Source organism: Onychostruthus taczanowskii, unplaced genomic scaffold (genome assembly GCF_017590055.1).
Source record: "Onychostruthus taczanowskii isolate IOZ18803 unplaced genomic scaffold, ASM1759005v1 scaffold41, whole genome shotgun sequence".
NCBI lineage: Eukaryota > Metazoa > Chordata > Aves > Passeriformes > Passeridae > Onychostruthus > Onychostruthus taczanowskii.
In genome coordinates, this window is record NW_024501571.1 from 2,628,966 (window position 1) to 2,647,133 (window position 18,168).

The 18,168-nt window shown below is 47.5% G+C and overlaps 1 protein-coding gene across 4 annotated transcripts in view; it reads left to right on the top strand.

The window, feature by feature from the left end:
- Positions 1–18,168, top strand: part of FRMD4A (FERM domain containing 4A) — a 209,551-nt gene that overhangs the window by 51,709 nt on the left and 139,674 nt on the right. The window contains exon 1 of one of the 4 annotated variants that reach the window (XM_041413403.1): positions 14,242–14,370. The exons of the other annotated variants lie outside the window; for them this stretch is intronic. The gene's annotated coding sequence lies outside the window, so the exon portion shown is untranslated. Of the gene's footprint in view, positions 1–14,241; positions 14,371–18,168 lie in introns of those variants that run through there. 4 annotated transcript variants of the gene reach the window in all.

Here is an 18,168-nt window from a genome sequence, read left to right on the forward strand (position 1 = left end):
AGATACATCTGACACCAGTGCAACAAATATACATCAATTTTGCACGTAAACACATGCTTGTGTATGGGGAAGAGTCCTTAAAGCAAGCAAACTGCCAGCCTTGCTGCAGCAACCTTTGGTTTCATTCTGTGTGCTTGTTCAAAGAGGGAAAGGTGGGTTCTGAGTTAGGACATTCCTTGTTTTGCCAGGAATGGAGATACCAGCCCAAAAACGCATCCAAAAAGCGGGGTTGGTTTCTCAGCACCTGGGATTCAGCATTTACTTGCACATCACCCCAAATGAGTTGCCTCAAGTTAATGCAGCCCTGAGTCTCCACTTGAGCTGAACTAAGATCTCTGTTTGCTTAAATGTGACATTCAGCACGAGGTCTCCCAGCACTGCACCAGGGCAGCATTAGGCACCAAACATGAGATGTGGCAGCATGTTTAGATGTGTGGGCATTCAGGCCCCATCTCCCAACCAAAATCTACCATGTTCAGCAGAAACTTGCTTTAATCCCTTCTAGCTCATCAAGCTGTTGATAATTATAAATCATAATTATATTATAATAGTAAGCCATCAATTACTAGAGACTACAGAGAGAGAAATGAAAACATTCTCTAAATTTATGCTGTTGCAAACTGATTTTGACAGACTCTCTGCTGACAGCACCTTGCATCTGCCATACTGAGCACAACAGCAGGCTCAGTACAGGTCACTGCCCAAATGGGGGTTGTATTTTTGTTTTATACATTGCAGATCTTTAATCCTGTAGAAAAGGAGGCTCAGGGGTGATCGTATCACTCTCTGTAACTACCTGAAAGGAGGATGCAGCCAGGTGGGGGCTGGACACTTCTCCCAGGCAACAAGTGACAGGAGCAGGGGAGATGGTCTTAAGGTGTGCTGGGGGAGGTTCAGGTTGGACAGTGGAAGGAATTTCTTCACAGAAGAGGTGATGAGACACTGCAATGGGCTGCCCAGGGAGGTGGTGGCATCACCATGCTGAAGGTGTTTAAGGAAAGCCTGGACGTGGCACTCAGGGTCATGGTGTGGTTGACAGGGTGGAGCTTGGTCACAGGTTGGACTTGATGATCTCAGAGGCCTTTTCCAACCTCATTGAGTCTGTGATTCTGTGATTACAGCAGGGTCCAGCAAAAGGTCTGGATGCTGTAGCACAGGGGCAAATGTGCCCTTTCACAAGCATCTTCTGTGTCCACCCACAATGCAGGGCCAGCTCCTCCTGCCTGGGCAATGCTGGAGGCAAAGCAGAAGCAAAAGCACTTTTTGCAGTGATTTTTTTTGCAGCCATCCTCGGGGGAATCATTCCCCAGGAAGCCTCAGGTGGCTTGGGGTACCCAGTGCTTTCCACAGCTACAAGCTCAGGAAAGAGTCAGAGCATCATCGTTGCTCAAAAGAAGCAAAGCTCATGGAAAACTGGGTTATGTTCATGCCTCCAGAGTGGGCTGGCATCCTCGAACACCCCTTAGCAATGCTGTAGCCATAATTATGGTCCTTAAGCTGCTGCCAGTAGTTGCCAGGGCACTTGGTTGAAGAAGGGAGCAGCGAGACAAAAGCCACCTGCTCCCATTCCATTGCTCAAGTGAGGCACAAGGAGCAGCATGGAGAAACAGCCCTGTGTGCACGAAAACCCATCCACAGGGGCTGTGCAGAGGGCACTGGGTTTGTCATATTTATGTCACTTTAGGCTCTGTTTCAGATTAATGTTACTGTGATATTTTTTGAAAAACTCTTTGCCAGGATTTGTTCTCCTAGAAGCTGAGAAACTTCAGAGAAAAATGAAAACAATAATTATCTGATTACTTTTCCTGTTTTTGCTGCTTTAGAATGTAGTCTAGATATTGTTTACCAACAGGTGCAGGTTTGATTGGTCTCATGTGAATTGTTTTAACTTAATAACCAATCACGTCCAGCTGTGTGAAAACTCTGGAAGAGAGTCATTAGTTTTTATTACAATTCTTTCTAACCTTCTGTCTCTATCCTTTCTCTAGTATAGTTTTGGTATAATATTCTTTAATAATATATCATAATATAGTAAATTATCCTTCTAAGAACATAAAATGAAATTCAATCTTTCTTCCTCCATCCAAAAAGCCCAAAACTACCACAGATGAAGACGGGTTTTGGGCAGAGCAGCTCCCTGGTGCTGCTCTGTGATTCAGTCTAAATGCCCCTCTTCCCTTGGAGGCAACCAGAGACCACTGCAGATTGCACTGGGGGTTAGCCACAACCTTCAGAAAACTATGGAAAAATACACTGTGTCCACCATCCTTTGTCCAAACACTAAATAACAGCCTGCCAAAGTTGCTAAATAGTCCATGGAAGGCACAGGAGGCCACAAAGAGCATGTTTTATCAGTGGCCAGTACAACATTTGCATCTGGCAGAGTTCATGCTCTGCACCCAGAGCCACTGTGAGTTTTCAGCACTAGCATTGCACCTTGAATGCATTTTTCACCCCATCTCCTCGTTTCCAGGGGTGCCATTATAAACAGAGGACCTGGTTTTATTATTCAGTAGCAAATCAATCCAGCTATGCTGAGCACAATCCAATTATTGCTTGTAGTTACAGCAGGCTGAAGATGTCATAAATAAATGAGCACGGTATTTAACATTTCAGTGCCACTGTAAGCACCCAGACCCTTGCTGGCTCTGTGTGAATGGCTTGGTGTAGGGAGGATTTTTGGCAGGCATGGCAGGGCAGCACTGTCCAAAGGCAGGTTGTGGTGCTCCAGGACAGCTGCAGGATAAATGAGGGGTAAACACAGGTACCTTTTTTCTTTTGTTTCCCAGCATGAAGGTCAGCAGGGGCCTCTTCCTGCTCCTCTCTGCTCACCCAGTGGGAGCAGAGTGAACTCCTGTCAGTCTATGGCTGCAGGAAAGCCAGGAAAAGGTGCTTTGTGAAACCCCAGACAGCTCCTAAGGGGACAGGGCTGAATGCTGGGCTCACTTTCCTTCTCGTACCACCATTCCCAAAGCATCCCAGATGTTTGGTTTTGGGTTTCAAACCTTATTTTGAGAGGGTTTGGGCTGTTCAGTGGAAATAAAGCATCCTGCAGTATACTAGTTACTCATTACCTCATTAGCCAATGATGTATGAACAGCCACACAAGTACAACGATGCTCAGCTGCAATATAAACACAGTCACTGCTAAACTGACTCATTTAAAAAAGTATTCCTTACATCTGGCTTTTTTTTAATTGTTTTTTCCCCCTCTGTTCTATTCTTTTCCTCCAGACTGCTTTCCTACATCTAACTTCACTTGTCCCAGTTTGTACAAGCTGTCACAAGTGCTACAAGGAGGGAAGTGTCCCCAAGCACAGGGAGTCTATAAAAATGAAATTTGCAATTCTGCACCATCCCTTTATGTGATTTTGTTCCTGGCCACTTGGTCGTGCAGAAATCAGTTTTCTTCACTAGTTTGGGAAAAAAGCAAGTGAAGCATCAAAGCAGGTGGCAGCTTCTTGATTCTGTTTGTCAGAAGCTGCAAGCTGTCCTCAGCCATCCAGCAGTTTAAGGATTTTGTTTTGAGGGAATAAAAGGATGAGAGGGAAATGGGGTATTTCCTATGGATTGCCTTGTTTATTTGCTTGGGCTTGCTTGTTTCTCTGCGAGGGAAATCAGCAGGAAAAAGAATTTCTAGTGAAAGCCATGAAAAGGGAAGACTTCCAGATTTCCCTCCAGATATTTTGCACAGCTCTACATAAAGCATTTAGTAAGCTTCTGCTGAAATCAACTCCTCTCAAGGGTTCTTCCCTCCCCTGACAGCAATAGAATGGCCTCTTATGGGGTCTCCAGGTCTGAGTGTTGGCTGTATTTTGGCTGAAATAACCATCTGAAACATTGAGAACTGACATCCTTGTTCCTTGGGGAGCTTTGTAACGTTGCTCTAACTCCCATGGATATTGTGGCATGGAAAGCCACAAGGACCAGCCAGGTCCTGATCTCCAGAGCTTTTCCCATGGGGTTGAAAAGCAGAGCAGTGGCTGCTGCAAACTGTCCCAGTTGCTCTAGAGAATCAAAGGCTAGAGCACACTGCACAAAGATCCAGTGCACCATCCTTAGAAGTTAAAAATCTAGTGACACAACTTGAAAAACCTTCCTGTTTCTAGGTAGGCTGAAGCAGAGGGGGCTGAATTCAGAGCTCATGAGATTCCTCACTTGACTCAGGAAGTGGCAGCAGAAGGCAGCAGATTTCTGTGGACTGGCACAATCCTCAGACTTGACTGTAGGTCTGCACCACCTCAAAATCTGAGTATTTGTGCTCTTCCTAGAGGGTTTATTTATTTTGGCCTTGATGGAAGCTCCCAGCCCAGCACTGGCAGCTGCAGGAACAGTGCTATAAGGGCTCTGGGAATAACCACAGAGACAACCTATGTGATCACCACTGGAAAAACCCACCATTCACCACCAATTATCACACTCTAGGTCTCAAGAGAGGCTGCAATTATTCCCTGCTCCAAGTCTAGAGCAAATCAGCATTTTCCAGTAATTGCAGTGCAGTAACTATTGTAGATGTTGACTTTTTAAGAGCAAACATTGCTCAAGCATTAGATTTACAGCCATGTTAGTTAGCTTTAGTGACTTGGGAATAAATTACCTTGCTGTGGAACATGACCAAAGATTATAGGGTAGCCCATGTAATAATTTACACTGCCATCTAGGAGGAAAACTGTAACTTCAGTGTCTCCCATAGACAGACACCCTGTTTGTACAGCAATAATTCCAGTAATAACAGCCATAAAAAGAGAAAAGGGGGAAAGCAGTGACTACAAAATAGGGGAAGACATGTAGAGAGCACTGGGAGGTGTTGGGAACTTTGTTATTCTCAGTTATTTTTCAGAGTGATAATGGTGGTAGCATTTAGCTCACGACTGTGCTTTCCCAGTTCAACTCACTTGGGTTGATGGCTGCACAGCCCAGCCCAGGCACTGGGACACAGCCACTGTGTGTGTTGTGCCATCAGCCACACAAATCCCAGTGCCAGCCCTCCCTCCCTCACTTACAACTTGCCCTCTCGGTTGGTGCCAGCACTGCTGATTTCCAGGATCAGTTTTTTATAGGCAGCATTTTGCCCATTTTCTGCCCACCTTTCTCCTCCCCAGTACTTGTTCCCACACTTGACCCTTTTGTCCTACATGCGGCAGGAAAAACTTCTGCCTATTTCTCCAGGTCCCTCTGCACAAAGAAAACATTTTTTCTTTAACTCCTTTGAAACAAGACCACCCAGGTCAGCTTTTCAGCCTGTGTTTCCAAGCAAGTTATGGAGAAAGAGCATTTAATTAATGTTTTTCCTCCTGCAACGAAGTTGCTGCTGTGACACTTTAACTATTGGCTTTGTTCATCTTTCTCTCATTTATTTCCCATTTATTTCAGTCCTCCCTTCACATGAAGCTGGCAGCTGAGCTTTTGGAAGCATCCAAGTAGAGCAGTCACCCTCATGAAACAACAACCAGAGAAATTATATGAAAACTGGTTACTCTCATTATAAAATGAACTAGGACAGAGTCTTCCATATGCAAATATTCATCACCATACAATAAAAAGTGTAGACCAATACATCAGACAATTCCCTTGACTCTAACCAGCACAGCACACCCCATTTTCAAAACTACCGAGGTTCAAAAATATTTAGACTGCTTGAAAATAATGGAATTAACAAAATGCATAGAGTTGGGCTCTATTCTCCTTCACCTTCTGGATTCAGCCCAGAAAAGCAGGTTTTCAGAAAAATGTCATCTATCATGAGATTTGGCAACCTTGCACTCTCAGACCATAAGGTCACTGTCACTGCAGCAAGGCAGCTGTCTCTGGGAGGAGGAGGAGGAGGGGCAGAAGTGCCTGACTGCAAGCCAGGGGACAGGAAAATTAGCATTGCTCTGAACAGGGAGCCTGAGCTACAGTAGGGAAACAGCATCATTGCCCCTCTGAGATGGTCCAAATCCTACAGGGACGTATGACCCTACTCCAGCCACCTGCCCATCAGGTGGGGACAGCCAAGCCAGGGTCCCCAGAGAGCAGCACAGCCCTGCCACCATCCACGGTGGTGGATCCTCAGCAATCCTGCACAGACAAGGCACAGGAGAACCTTTTGTCATTGGTTTCCTTTGAATATGCAAAGGATTATGCACAAATGCAGTGAACTCCCAGTGCAGGTGTTTATCCCAGTTTTGGAGGTGCAGTTTATTTGTATTTAGTTGCAGCTAAGCAACAGGGACTGTGGGGCATTTGGGGTTTATTTCCTCTCCTACCTTCATACTGAGAATTGCTGCAGAAATTCTTGTTTTGCCTGAAAATATGTATTTCAATAACCTTGACTGGGTTTTAGCCTATTCAATTGCTTTAATAACAGCCCTTCCAACACACTTAATAAGAAAGTGTTTTAAATGTACTCAAATTCTTATCAACAGAGTGCAGTCACCATCACTGTGTTCTGCAAAGCCAAACCATAAATATTAGAGAGTTTATTGTATAGCTTAATTGCCAGGTATCCTTTCTGACCAATGGAATATGCTGCTATAGCTAATCTGAATAGAAATTCTTACCATATTTTGAATGAAACAAGCCCAAAGAGTAATTGCAAAAGGTATCACTTTAACAATAGTTGATTTGTGTTTTGTGTCTGAAATCTCTATTCACCTCTCATGGTTTAATGAGTTACACTTCACACTCTTAGGACAGAGAGAAGCATGTTATGATTAAACTCAGGTTATAGGTAAAGATAGAGGGATAATACAAGATGAAATGTCACCGAGAAATAGGTGGGAGAGAACAAATTCAACCATAATCACAACCTTTTCCATCTGTAAAACAGGTCCTTAGTTTTCCTTAGCCCAAAGGCTGCAACAACACTACAGAACTGCAAAAACTACATTACAGTAGCCATCAAGTACTGGGGGTTTGGTAGTTGAGAAGCTCAGTAGCTCATCAGTGTTCAGAAACAAAATAACTCCTGTTTCTCACTCCCAGCAGTCAAGGTGGTCATGGGGTAAAGATGTTACTACAGTGCAAGTCCCACACCTCATCTGTGAGGTAGCGTCAGACAGGTTGCAGAGGTTCTCAAAGTGGGGATTAGATGTACAATGATGACTTTTTATGAATCAGCACTGATCCATCCTTTCCTGCAGAAATGGAGCAGGGGAGGACAGGCTGAGTGATGAGAGCATTTTTGAAGCCACAGCAACCAGGCTAAGTTGTTCACCCTTTTAATGCAGAGGTTCTGTGGTTTGAGATCTCCCCAGGACATTTAAATTTCAGTTTCTCATCTCGTATTTTTGGAGGAAAATATCTATGCCACTTATCCTACAACCTCACAAATGTCTGCAAGGCCTGTCACAGTCATTAGACGAAAGACATAAAGAGGCCTCAAAGAGGCATCAATACCCAACTCTTGTGTCCCAAACAGCAGCAAGCAAGGACTGCTGAGTCCCATCACTGGGACACTTCCAGGCTCTCCTGCCCTTCTCAGGGCTGGTCCTCAGCAGCCCTGGGTCTGTGTGACCCGTGCAAACAGACTCAGACATCACAGGCACATCCCAGGGTGGTGCAGACCCTGCAGACCCAGGATGCTCAGAAACCAGACCAGCACTGTGTTTGGAGAGGAAATGAGCAGCCTTTGTGGGGTGAGCTAATCAAACCCTTCAGTCTCCTTAGCTGAGGGTTAACAGTCTTTGTGGTAACCACCCTGGACAGGGTATCAGGAGAGCTGGGGTTTATCCTGGTGTGCCTCAGTAATGAAAAGGAAATAGTTTTCGGATGAGCAATAGAAGCCCATGCTCCCAAAGACATCAGACAGGCAGCAATCAGACTCAAGTTAAACAATAAATCAAGTAACACTGAGCCTTTGCTCTAGCAGAGCACCATCATGACTGGTTCTGTGTTTATTTAGAAGAGATTAGCCCATTTTAAATGTTTTTGTGTTAAATGTAATTTGGGTGTTTGTTATTGACTGGGTCTAAATGCAAACATTATTGGTCAGATAAATATATTCTGACATACAAGATCTGCTCACTGCACTTTTATGACATGAGGCCTTACTTGCTCTGAGATTTATTTTCTGTTCCCTTCCTCTCTTTGTGGGGATTGCTTCATAAAGATTAAAAAAAGTGTAAAGTAGAAATCACTGATAAAACTGTCAGAAACGGAGCAGCCTTTGTTAATCACCGATTCATTAGCTGGGGAAGAAGAGGGGTCTGGAGCCAGCACAAAGGGTTTGGTGTCACAAGGCCTGTGATTTATTCCTAAGTCTGTCTCTCCCTCTCTCTCTGTGCCCAACTGGGCACAGGATCTTACCCAGGTAAATTGATCTCTCCATGACTCCATTTTCCCATCTGTTCAACGGAGGTAATGATCTTGACTCACAGAGGCAGTGAAAACTTTCAATAAGAAAAGGTTACCTGAAAAACCACACCTGCATCTGAAATTAGGCTACCCCCTACTAACACCTACAGGAGCTTTCCCTGGCTTTGTTTGGCGGCAAGAAATGGAGTAGAGAAAAACACTTAAAGAAATAAAATAGTATAACCAAAAAGTAACAGAAATTGGAAAGCAAGCTTAGAGTACTTTTTATTTCAATTACTAAAATTGTCATTTTAGTATGTCACTTTAGCTCCTGAGCCCTTCTTTAAGGTTGCAGTTATGTATTGAAACATTGTCTGAGTGGCTTTTTATTTTTGATACCTTTGTTTAGAAAAATCTTTTCATAATAATTTTGATGCCATTTTGAAATGTTCTCAGGATTTTCTGCAAAATGTGAAATAGAAAGCTTTTCCAACTGGTGTAAGTTTTGTAATACTCAGTAGAAGGCAGTGTAAAACTACCATAATATTCTTCAAATCTGAAATCATGCAAAGTATAAAAGCTATTTCAGTACAAAAAGTCAAACAAATGAGAATGAGTTTGATTTATTCCTCTGTGCAAAAGAGAGTACTTCATTATGTAGCTCAGTGCAAGAAGTACATGTAGGTTTTGCCTAACAGGAGGCACGTTTTTGGGCTTGGCTCTGTCAGCTGATTCATTTGATGTCCTTCACAATTACCTGTGCTGCCTTTTGGCAACAAAGAAAGCTTCTGGCTGTCCTTCACCAGCTCCAGTCAACTGCAGCATCTGAGGAAAGTGTGGGGGAGAATAATTTTGCTTTTTTCCAGTCTTGTTCTCAGGTTCTTGCCATTCACTCCCTATTTGCTCAGCAGTTTCCCTTCATGGATGAGGTTGTTCACTTGCCTTTGGATGAAAGAGGTTTTCTCTTACTAGTAGCATTATAATTCTGCCTGCACTGGAGCCATGCTGGTGGTCTGACAGCATCTCTCCAGATCTCCCCCAGCCAAAATGTGCTCCCTGCCAGCACCATCAGTATCTTCTAGAGCTCCTGCTCCTCCCCTGGAGAAAGGCCTTTCTATCTTCCACCACCACCAATCCCTTTTTATGAATGGAAGAGGCCCCTGCCATGTCTGCTCCTTCCTGCACTGGTTTGCTTTCAAGCCATTTCAGGTGAAGATGGCAATATTCAGTGAACAGGAAGAAGTTTCTGAGACAGAGCTTTGCTCAGCTCTGAAGAAAAGGGAAGCACATGTCCCCTCTACCCCACGGGAGAAGGGATTTGTGAGGACACGACCTCCATCAAGGAGGGGAATCCCTCATCCCTTCTATTCCTCCTGCAAGGACAGGCATGGCTCACAGCACGTTCCAGCAGGAAGATTTTCTTCTTTCTTCTTCTTAGTCCCAGACCCAGGTGGGTGCAAAGAGGAAGGAACTGCAGGAATGGCTGCTGTCTCCAGCATCACTCCCCTGAGTTGTGGGTGACCCTGGGAGGGCTGCTGGCACACCCAGCTCCTCTTTGGTCCCTTATGCACACTTGAGCTGTTTGCTTTGTTTGGCCTCTCAGATGCCAGGATTACCCGGAGCTAACTGGGACACAAGCGACTTACACGCGACTCCTGTCCCTTTCCACAGCAGCCCCAGGCTGGAGCTGGAGGCAGCAGGCAGGATTTGGCAGCCCAGGGTCACCAACCAGCTGGAGTTGGCTTGTCCCCACCATCCCTTCCAGCTGCCTCATGGGGACCGAGCTTTGCTTCCCTGTGTAATAATCCTGCCAGCATGCACTTCCCTTGCCTAATGAAGGGAGGATTTATTGCACCAGCTCTCTGGGAACGTCGAGGTCTGCTTCCTTCCCTCTTCAGCTCTCTGAGATCCTTTAAGTACAGTCTGTGTGAAAATTAATCAGATGCCCTGGAGGTTTATTTTGTCCAAAGCTAAAGTCCTGCTTCTCCCTTTCCCCCCGCCTTTTGTGCCCCAATTACTTAAGGGATTGTCCTGGAAATTAATGAAAGCATGACATGGGAATAACACCCACAGTTCATCTCAGAAGGGAAGTGTTTCTATGAAAGGCTTAACTAGAAACATCTCGTGGTTCACCCAGCAAACCTGGAGACCTTCCTGGTTGGAAGCAGGCTGTGCCATGACAGTCAGTGTTGCATGTGCCCTATCTCCCATGGTTTACAGGTCCAGTCATGAGTCAGGTCCTGCTCTGAGCAATTGCATTTAGCTTTTTTGAATGAGATCTCTGTGGCCTCCACCTGGTTTCCAAAGTCCCCAGCACGAATTGTCACAAGGTCACAACTCTTCAAAACCTGTTATGGAGGAAAAGGGAGTGATGGGGACAGGCTTGGTGGTGGTACACATAACCCTCTGTCTTTTTTTTTGCTGGCCCTGGTCCATGGAAGTGGGTGAGGGCAGTCTGGTGGCTTGGGGGACCAACTGGGTCACATCACTCTTTTCTACCTCCCAGTACCGAGGCCTATTCAGTGTATGGAGGATACAGATTGTTTCAGATGAAAAGAGGTGATGCCATTTCTTCTTCTCCAGCCAAACTACATCAGAGCTCATGAGCAGTAAGACCATTTTATACCATGAATTTCACAGGGACCAAGTGAATTAACCCACAGGCTAACCTGACATTTCATTTTCTAGGTCTGGCTGACCCTTGTCATGGCTACAATAAGTCAGCTGCATTGATTTACAGTGAAATTTGTATGCCTAACAGCTTATATCATCTCTGGAAATGGATTTCAGTTCCCAAGTTGCTTAGGCCCATGTTGCTTTTTAAGTTTTGAGGCTTTTTAATCTTTTACTGCCACTCAAATATTATGAGTTAAGAGTTGTGCAATCAATGAGAGTTAGGCCATTGAACACCTCCCACAGGGAGGCAGGCCTGGACACCTTCAGCAAATCCTGAATGTTCTTTGAAAGCATTTTCCTCACCTTCCATGGGTTTCCGATGTGCCATATGGGGGAAATGGCATTGACTTCTGTAAAGAACTGTGCACCTCTTACAGATGCAAATCATGGAGTAAGTGTGAATATTACTTCATGACATGACATCTCCTCCAGCCCTTTAGTGCTAATTAATGCAATTCTGGGGGTAGACAGTATTCATTAAGCTTTTCTGAAACTACTAGAAATGTTCATGTAACAGCTCACACATTCTGATGGCACCCACAGTCCTATCACCACGTTCCCTGTAAAGTATTTTGATTCTTTAATCTTTGCTAACGAGAGTGGGAATGAATTGTCAACAGCAATTCTCCAGCACAAGGCTGTGGTGTTTCCTCCTAGCTTTATTACCAGGAACTAAGACAAAGGAATCAGCATGTTTTTATTGTGGCACAGAGGCATCTGCTTGCTGGAAGCTGGAGGCATCTGGTTGCTGGATTTTGTGTATGTCAAAGTTAAATATATGGGTTGCTGTTCAGTTTTTGGAACTTGCCATGATAGGAATCAGCTTGGAAGAAGTGTGGCCATTCCTTGCTTCTAATCATTGCAATGATAGCAGCTTTGCTGCCTCCAGACTGTGTGTTTGCTACCAGGGTGTATTGTTTGGGTAGTGCCAGCTCCAGAGACTTTGTGAGATGATGGAATTTCCTTGAAGAAAAGGACTTTTGCTGATGCTGAATTATAACTGGGAAATTTGGAGAGGAATGTGTATGAGTTGAATTACCTTTTTACCAGGGAAGAAACCCAGATCTGGCCAATTTTCTAGGAGAGAATGGTGCATTGAATAAATGAGAGGAGTTGGGGCAAAATCCTTGTCCAGCTCTGGGGAAAAAACACTCTTTCTAGTTGGGTAATCACAGTCAGCTCTTGACAAGGAAAATACTCCACTGTCTTTCCACATTATAAGAAACAGTTCCCATTTCTAAGTTCTAAATTGTTAACTCCATCAGGTACCTAGAGGATGTTATCTTCACTATCCATCCAAGGCCCCATGAGCAACACTTGCTCAAAAGGATGTGTTAATATTTCCTGCAATAGTGGGAGACATTCCTGCTACATTTCCTTTATCCATCTTCACTTAGACAAGCAACTTATTTTTATTGCAAATGTTACTTCATGTGGGAAGGTGATTTTTCCTTGCTAGCTCTAATCAGGGTCAGGACTGAATCACTGCTGGGGTGATGCTCTTCCTCAGCACTGCAGACAGAACCTCCTTGAGATATGTTGTGTCCTCTGCTGAAGGAAAGAGCAGAAGAACATTAGGGAGGCAACTTGAAGTTTTACCTTTTTCTGAAATTAGTAAGTTTAAAATTCCAGGAGGTTGTGCAGTTTGTGTTCTGGAGGTTTGCCCCTCAGCATTACTTCAGCAGCTGGATGTACACATGGATGAGATGAACCCATAAAACCACAATCTTTACCCTTGCAATGGAGCCATGGACATCCTGCATTTCCCGGAGCATGAATGGAAACCTTTGCTGCTTCTTACCCCTCTGTCCTGACCTTGGGCTCACCTCCAGAGCAGGGCTGGGCCACCTCAGCTGCTTGGTCCTAACCCTCAGCAGCCAGAGGTCAGAACTGCCTCAATATTTTTCCCCTTTATCAAAGCCATCCCCTTGGGTGGAATGAGCTGGATGGGTGAGCCTGCCTGGGCTGCATGCACAGCTCTGTGTTTGTGCCTGTGCCCTTAAAACAGGAGAGGGAACTGTGCTCGTGCTCTAGCATTTGATTATTGTATCCAGAAGAACACTGCACCCCCCCTGGCCCCTTTATGTCCAGAGAGTACATAGAGGCTCATGGTCCTGACTTTGAGCCTGACAGCAAACCAAACCCAGCAACATCCCCAGTTAAAATGAGACATTCTGCTCCTTCACCACCACCATGTCAGGAGAGTGACTTTGTCATCTTCCTGTGGGGCAAAGAGGGAAATTTCCTGTATCCCGTGTAAGTTCCAGATCCACCCTCACCATGAGCATCCTCGTGGTGGCATGATGCCAGCTGAAAACAAATGAAGAAAAATGCTCACCTCCACACCTCCCCTCCCAAAGCAAACTTCTTCCCAGCAGTCTATTCCAGAGCATGGCACAGCAGCTGCCTCTGGTTTTTACCCAGGGAGAATAACCCCAGTCCCAGAGAGAAAATAATGATGGAGGAGCAAAGCAGTGGAACAAGCCAGAGCTTTAACCACATGCGTGGTTGCTTCATGGAGTGGGTGCTTCATGCTGTGCATGTTTAAATCAATAAATCAGCACTTTTTGGAGGCCCACACACACTGTCTTTCTTGACTGATCTAATTATTTAATAGTGACACCCTTGCATGAGGGTTACTCTACTGCAATGTGTAGAGATGTTCTTTTGCTGGCCAGCATCCCCTCTCTTTTACACCATCACAAGCTCACCCTTCACCCAGCCAGGAGTAGGAGGAAAATCATCAGAAGGGAGGCTGCCCCGTTTTCCAGGGCTTCAGCCTGGCAGGAGCTGCTGTCCCAGCCCCACGGGTGCTCGGGGCCCGGGGCTCTGCTCGGAGCATCCCCGCTGCTCTTGCCTCTCTCCGTTATCATCCCAAGGCGTGCACGCGTGGCCAGGGGGGTGAGTACCGGCACCCCGCACCCTTCCTCCCCTTTCCATCCTTCATCCTCCTCCCAGAGGCCAGGGGGAGCCCAGATGTTGGCAGGCCCGAGCCAGGTTCATCTGTTTCACATGACCCAGCGCCAACTGCTGCTCGCTGCCCTCCTCCCTCCTTCCTCCTCTTTCCTCCCCCTCCTCCTCCTCCTCCTCCTCCTCCTCCTCCCCCCTCCCCGCTCCAGCCTCGCAGCCTCGCAGCGCGGCAGCGGCCGCGGAGGAGCCGGGCGCCGGGGGCCGGCAGGCGGGGAAAGGGAAGAAGAAGGAGGAAAGGAAGGTTCCGGCATCCCGGCAGGGAGGATGGGACGGCCGTAGGAGCGGCCGGGAGCGGAGGGAAGGGCCGCGCATCCCGCGCAGCCCGCGGCGGAGAGGCGGCGATGGATGCGGGGCGGTAGAGCCGCGGCCTGGACGCGGAGCGGGGGGATGCGCTCGTCCCGGGCTCGGAGCTGAGGGGCCGCCGGGGCCGCCGAGGCAGCGGAGAAGGTAACGGGGTCTTTGTCTGCGATGGGGAGGCGAGGCGAGGCGGGCCGGGGCTCCCCTTGCAGCCCCGGCCCCCGGGGAAAGCCCAGCCGCAGTGTGCGGGCTGCTCCACGCCCCCTCCCTCCATTTACCTCAAACGGAGAGAAATGTGGGCAGCAGCTGCTCTGCCTGTCCTTTCAAAAATAAACATCCCCAACCCCAAGCCCTTGGATTCGGTGGGCGAGTACCGGAGCCGAGCGCGGCGGCTGGGGAAGGAGACGGTGTGTGTGGGGGAGAGGAGCCGGGTGTGATTCCTTCCCCCTTCCCAAGCAATCTGCCTGCCTGTCCCCACTGACTGCCAAGATGGACTGCTCCTTCCCTTCCCAAATGGCTGCAGCAAGTTTAATGCAGAGCCGGGGGCTTCGCTAAGGGGAAAGCCTCCGGCTTGCTTTTCCTTTCCCATGTGCACCTTTTCCTGAGTCGGGAATAGAAAAGTTGCTCCAGATTCAGGGCTAGAAAAGACAAATGTGTGTAGCTCTGCTTCCAAACTGTGCCCGTATGGGAGTGCATCTGCACGCCCTGCAGGCTGGCTCCGCGTTAAGGAGGGCTCTTGGCCGCATTGTTACCCGCTGGCTGCTGGCGAGGGCAGCAGAAAAGTTGTTTCAAACCTCTCCATAAAATTTCCAGGAGAGACAATTGTTTCTAATAATAGCCCTGGCAGCGGTTTAGCAATACAGCACGCACAGATGCGGAGCTATCTAGCAAATCTCTCGCAGGCGAGTCAGGTCGCAGGGAAAGCTGAACTCCCGGCTTGTTGGTTTGGTTTGGGATTTTGAAGCGTTGTCCTGAACAAAAACGCCGGCACCGCTCGCCCTTTCCAGCGGCGAAGGGGGTGTGGTGCCTGTGCCGGCACTTCATGGGCTCGGCTGAACCGGGCTTCTCTCGGTATCGGGAAGGGTTGGATCCTGGCTCTGCCCAGCTCCAGCTGGATATCGGGGAGTCTCGGACCCGCTTCCCTCCAGACTGGTGCCCGGGGGCTGATGCGCATCCCCCCCGTGCATGGAGGGGTCTGTCACGGGCGTGGGTGTCTGTGCCATCTTCCCTGCCTAGAACTGCCTGCCAGGCACCGGAGAATTCCCAGGGTGCTAACCCCCTCAGGCTGGTCCCTTTCTCCCCGGGGTGATGGCAGAGGCCCCCCGGAGGGCTGCTGCCTGCACACTCACTCGGACCGCGATGCTGACCCTGGCCGGGCTCGGCTTGGTGGCTCAGAGATGCTCGGCTCGAGCCTCCTGGCACAAGTTACAGGCAGCCTCTCCCAAATATTAATATTTGGAAGGTGATTTTAAGCATCGGTGCCAGGCAGGTATGTGCCACGCTCTGCAGGAGGTGAGCTGCTCACGGGGTGGTTTCTGCAGCCCAGCTGAGCAAGGGGCTGTGGCAGAAGCATGAGGAGGCAAGGATTTATTGCTTCTTGGTACATGAGGAGATATTTTGAAGGGTCTTCAGCTCAGAACCACCTTGTGCTGCTGCTAAGGTCAGCTGTGTCCCTCAGAGGACCCAACAGGCTGAAGGAGTTGGCATTGCTCATCCATCATGATGTGTGATCAGTTTCCACAGAAGGGAGAAGTGCACCAGTGGAGCATAGCATGTGGATTTATGCACGTGAAAAATAAGCATTTTGTTATTTGGTTAATTTTTGTTCTAAATGCCCAGGCTAAAAATATGGGATCTCTCATGTCGAACATAGATGCACCAGTGAGCCACTCACAACCCTTGTGGGCAAGCTACTCTTGTCTCCTTGTAGACTATTTCTGGTGGTCTTGTTGTTGCATGTCTGAACTGGTTATTGCATTAAAAATGCACCTTGATATTTGATGATACCTGTGGTCACAGCATTGGGTTGCTCAGGTCCCTACAGCAATGAAGCATCACTTGATGCAGGGAGATCCTGTCAAACTAGCCAGGTCAAGAGCTTCAGCTAGTGCACTGGTTGTTGTTAAGAGGGACATAAGCCTGGGGGAGACTTCCCAAGCCATGGAATCTAGTCCCACACATCACAGGTAATTACAGTGGTACATATCCCCTTTGTTGCTACTGTTACTGTGTGAGTAATAGCAGAAGGCTTGAATCAGTTTTGACTACAGCTTAACAGCAAAGCCAAAGTGAAACTGCAGGTGTGGATGAAGGAGAAAATGCTTTATTAGGGAGAATTGGAAAGGGGCTGGGGAGTCACTGAAGTCTCAAGCTGCAGTCTGTTAGCACTGTGAAGGAAGGGTCATGCATTGCAAGGGGGATGACACGTGGGGAAGGTATTAAGGAGTGTGTTGATCCAGCATTAACCAAATTTGGGGTCAGGGCTTAGTGGTGTCCTCTGAAGCTGCAGAAGGGCTCTGTATGACCCACTTCTTGTGAGCTGGGTTGCTGGGACAAGCAATGGCTGCTGTGATGCACAGGCCACACAGGCTCAGCTCTCAGGAAACTTAGGTGTCTTTTACTCAAAACTCTCTGTGTTTGAGGAAATCAAGATTTCTGATTCTCTGAGCTGCACCCAGAATCTCCATCTAGGTGGGAGCCATCCCACAAATGGCCATCTCTTGGGATGCTGGGGGGATGTATGGTGTCAGCCATAAGAGCAGATATCTGTAGTTCCTGGATCCCATGCTTCATCACAGGATGGGGTGCACAGCTGGCTCCCAAGGTCACTCAGCAATGCCAATCTCCAGTCATCCTTGCTCTTCCAGCAGCTGGAGGAGAGAGTTGCCCTGCAGCCCCAGTGCAAGCAGAGCACAGCAGCCCAGCAGGCAGCAAGGTCTGACAAGGTTAAGCTGTGATGGAATTGCTTACAAGCCTCCTCCAGCTCCAAATCCCAGGTTGTCCCAGCCTCTCTCAGGTTCCCTAAGCCTTGCCCAGCATGGCCTCAGGGACCACTGCAGCTGACAACATCCACTGATATTTCTTCTGCTCCCAGACTTATAAAAACTTAATCCCTAGCCCTGCTGTAAATCTCAGTATGTGCCATGTCCTAGAAAGCCACAATTTGGTGAGGCTACACAGTGAGCTGGAGCTGGAGCCCCTGTCTTCTTTTCTGGGAATGAACCTTGTCAAGGACCAAAAATGACTTTGATTGCTTTTCTCTCTGATCTGAGACTGGGAAGGGACCCCAGACAGATATTTGATCAGTTCTGAACTTCTGGGAGCACTTTCATGTTGATGAATTGCAAGCACACAAGTTTTGATCTTGTCTCCTCTGCTCCAAGTCACCTTTGCACTCCACCTACTCACGAGTCGATGTCAGCCTGAAGGTTTACTCTAGTAGGCTGCCTGCCAAAATAAGTAGAAGACCCTGATGTACCTCCCCTTCCCAGTGCACCTCTGCTTCATGGCTGTGTGATACTCCTCTGAGGCCCCAAGTCTGGTGCCAGATGCTCTGGGTGCCTCTCTGTGGGGTGAGGAAGGACTTCAGCCCTTGCCAAGCCTTAAAGTGCAGAGGAGGCCAGAGGAGCTGGGACCATCTGATTTCCAGGGCCACCAACAATGTTCTTCTTTACAGCCCACTTTGCTCCTTTCCTAACAGACAGACAATACTTCTGCTTTCGTCCTGAGCTTCTCTGTGACATTTTCACGTGGTGTGGAACAGTTGCTGTGTCTCCACACTCAAGAAAAGATCACTAGGGGTTAGCTAAATGATCTTTTCATCCTCTGCCTGCCCTGGTGGCATGAGGTGTGATTTAGTGTAGTAATCTTTGGGAAAAGTCATTGAGGCAAAAAAAGAGGTAGGCAAGTTGACTTTTTGTTACTTAAATTCACTGTAAAAAGGTCCAA